Raw genomic sequence first — 4248 nt, 5'->3', positions numbered from 1 at the left:
GTGCTTTACATCTATATATCTTCTTTAGTTAAGTGTTTGTTCAAATGATTTGCGTATTTTAATAGAATTGTTTCTTACTGAGATTTGAGAGTTCTTTATACTTATTGGATGTAGATCTTTTTTTTTTTTTTTTTTTTTTCCGGACGCTCAGGCTCAGCGGCCATGGCTCATGGGCCCAGCCGCTCCGCGGCATGTTGTATCTTCCCGGACTGGGGCACAAACCTGTGTCCCCTGCATCGGCGGGCGGACTCTCAACCACTGCGCCACCAGGGAAGCCCAGATGCAAGTCTTTTAATAGATATATGTTTTGCAAAGATTTTTCTTCAAGTCTGGGCTTGTATTTTCATTCTATTGCCAATGTCTTTTGAGGAACAGAAGTGTTGTTTTTTTTTTTTTTAAACTCTGGTGAAGTCCAATTTATTTATTTATTTTAAAATTTATTTTATTAAAGTATGGTTGATTTACAGTGTTGTGTTAATTTCTGCTGTACAGCAAGGTGATTCAGTTATACATATATATATATATATATATATATCCTTTTTCTTATTCTTTTCCATTATGGATTATCACAGGATATTGAATATAGTTCCCTGTGCTATACAGTAGGACCTTATTGTTTATATCCATTGAAGTCCACTTTATAGTCCACATTTCTTAACTTCTACTTCATATTTTTAAAACCTTAGGTACCTTCTGGAAGAATTCTTGGCTTGATTTTACAACTCACAAATTTGCTCTTTGGCAACCTATTCTATTCAGCCTATATGTTGAATTTTTTTCAATGATCAGATACTTAAAAATCATTCATCATGTTTGCAACATGGTAATCTTACAACTCCCTGAGAATAGCAATTATTCAGTTCCGTTCAGTCTGTGAGCTTTGTTTTCTCGGCGTTAATTGTTACACTTTGTAAGAGGGTGACATCTTTCTTGCACAGCTGCTTGGTGATGCTTAGCTGAGGAGTCATGTATTTGAGGACACCCTGTTGGCTGGTCTTTGCCTGTTGTGCCCACTTCGAGGATGAGGAGTGAGAGGCAACACAGCACCACCAGAGGGCGCTTTCTTGGGGGCAGGAACTCCTCACTCCTCCCTGGTGCAGTCAGCCCCCTGGGACACTGTCTAAAGACTCATGCTCCATGGTCCTACATGGAAGCGGACACCTCTGCTGCTGCTGCCTAGTCCCAGGGGCAATGAGGACAAGGCATGGACCTGACAGCTCCTACTCAGGTGCCCGCTCCAAGTGGCTCTTTTCCTTCTCTCCCATACATACCTTCAGGCTTTGAGCATCGTTGGAACCACCGCCCAACTTCTATCTACTTCTATGCAAGAGTCCTCTCCCATGTGTACCTAAGTATAGGATTCCTTTCAAAATCTGATTAGACTGCCTTCCATATTTCAGGAATTTTAAATATTTCTTATCTAAAAGGAAACCCCTTCCAATTTTCCAACATTATTATGGATCAAAAACACATTTGTCTCATTTCTAGAGACTTGTGATAGGAGGAGAGGCTGTAACATGCTTCATTGTCCAACCTGAATGGAACCTGTGGGCAGTATTTGCATCTGTAGAAGAATCTCAGTATTTGAAAGGCCACCAGTGCAGACCACATATGCTAAATGTTGTCATGACAATTTGGTTTGCAACTTTTTTCTTTTTGGCCTCCCCATGTGGCACGCGAGATCTTAGTTCCCTGACCAGGGATCGAGCCCCTGCCCTGTGCAGTGGAATAGTGGAGTCTTAACCACTGGACCACCAGGGAAGTCCCTTCGTTTGCAACTTTGTTGTTTGCACATTGGGGAAAGTTTACCAGCGCCCACCATCTGAGGGGAACGCATACCATTGTTAGAAATGAAAATCTGCCCATTTCTCTCCATGCTGGAAGGGCCATGTATCTGTGCTACTGTTGACAGTCCCAGCCGAGCCCAGACTTTCAGTCATTCCCACCAAAGCACCAGACGTGTGAATGAAGCCATCTTGGATCCTGTAGACAAGCCCAGCCGCCAGGTAAGTACCACTGAGACCCTCAGGTGATGCCACGTGAAACAGAACTGAAGAATTTCCCCGCCAAGCCCCAATTCCTTAGCAGGCTGCTAAGTGCTTGAGCTGTAACAGTGAAGCCCTTCTGGAGAGCAGTCTAGTGAGGGAAGCAGATGACAGACCAGATAATAACATTATGCAAGGGTTTGAAATGGGGGGAGATGACTGGCAAAGAGTGCTTTAGGAGCACCGAGGAAGGGTATCTTTTAGCTGCACGTACACAGGCACTGCACACAGTGCACTTAAAACCTGTGAACAGTGGGTAGCAGCTGCAGGAAATCTCTAAGGAGGACATTTCTGGAGTCTTCACCAATGGCTCACATCTGGGAAACCGGTGAGAGGCAGATTTGACAATTTGCTACAGTGATTGTAGAGGAGGAAGCCCAGCTGGGGTGAGCCGCTCACGTGAGGATGAGGTCGTGGCTGCACCACTGTGGGTTATGTCTCAGCCTTCCACAAGCTGTACCTGAAGCACGTGGGGATGTGAGGTCTTGAACTTTTAAGCCAAAAAAGGCTCTAAAATGGCTCACTTAACAAGGAAGCTACTTTAAGAACAGTGCTTTGAATTTTTTCTCTTTTAATCCAAATGCAAATAGCTATTTCTAAAAGTAATTGCATAATAATAATGATTAAATCGCTAACACTTATCACTGTCTTCCCATGTGCCAAATACTGTACTGTGTGCTTTAGGAGGCATATTTCGCTGAATCCCCCACAGCAACCCTCTGTGATCCTCTCTTTACAAATAGGGAAACTGAGGCTTGGAGAGGTTAAGGAACTTCTCAAGGTGACATGATGTTATGGCTGAACGTGTGTGTCCTCCCAAAATTCATGCGTTGAAGTTCTAACCCCCAGCGTGGCTGTATTTGGAGTAAGGAAGTAATTGAAGTTAAATTAGGTCATAAGAGTGAAACCCCATCCCAATAGGATTAGTGCCTTTATGAGAAGAGACGCCAGAGAGCTGCCTCTCTCTCCATGTGTTTGCCCAAAGAAGAGGTCGTGTGACACATAGCAAGAAGATGGCCGTCGGCAACCCAAGGGAAGAGTTCTCACCAGTCACTGACCCTGGTGGCACCTTGATCTTGGACTTTCAGCCTTCACAACTGTGAGGAAGTAAATTTCTGTTGTTTAAGCAACCCAGTCTGTGGGATTTTGTTATGGTAGCCCCAGCAGGTTATATACCTGACAACTCACCACACTAGGATTATGAGCACCAGAGCCCCTGACTCATCACCCTGAACTGCCTCCTAGAAATATCATCATTTGAAAAGTTTTACATTTTGTAAAGTGGCATGCTAGTTTTAATATTTAAATTGACGTGAGACATGTTTTCAAAACTTGACATTATCGGGACATCGCTGGTGGCTCAGTGGTTAAGAATCCACCTGCCAATGCAGGGGACATGGGTTCGATCCCTGGTCCGGGAAGATCCCACATGCCGTGGAGCAACAAAGCCTGTGCGCCACAACTACTGAGCCTGCGCTCTAGAGCCTGTGAGCCACAACTACTGAGCCAGCGTGCTACAACTACTGAAGCCCACACGCCTAGAGCCCATGCTCTGCAACAAGAGAAGCCACCACAGTGAGAAGCCCATGCACCGCAACGAAGAGTAGCCCCTGCTCGCGGCACCTAGAGAAAGCCTGCGCACAGCAACAAAGACCCAAAGCAGCCAAAAATAAAATAAATAAATAAATAAATAAATAAATAAAACCTTGACATTATCTATGCTAATATTGATGGTTGTTACTTAAAGCAGTTTAACTAAATTTGGATCTCTGGAAAAAACATTTTTTTGAGCATGGAAGCAGGTTGGAAATATTGCACCCAGTAATAACAGTGAGACTTTTGGCATATGAAATACTTCAGTGGGAAAGTATTTGCTTAAATCTCTGCCTGCTATTACAGTTGAAGGTTTGGTGATAGTGTTTGCCCTTCCCATGAACTTTCTGGATTTCAAAACCATGTGGAAGTGTAGCTTGTCTTATACGAAAAATAAAGTCGGAGAACTTTTAAAGAATTAACATCAAGAAATGCATTAAGCTAAGTATCAGTTATTTAGAGAATGATTATCTGGTGTGTGAATGATCTTGGTCCTTTTATTTCTCCCCCTCCTTTGACAATACCATGAGGATACTTTTCTTCCACAGGTTGGCTGCTCTCCTTCTTAACCTCTACTGGGAGTGCAAGCAGGTGTCAGCCCCTCAACAGA

The sequence above is a fragment of the Mesoplodon mirus genome (genome assembly GCF_964341445.2).
Source record: "Mesoplodon mirus genome assembly, chromosome: 12".
Taxonomy (NCBI): domain Eukaryota; kingdom Metazoa; phylum Chordata; class Mammalia; order Artiodactyla; family Ziphiidae; genus Mesoplodon; species Mesoplodon mirus.
The sequence above is the reverse complement of the archived record's forward strand: the minus strand, read 5'-3'. Positions refer to the sequence as shown.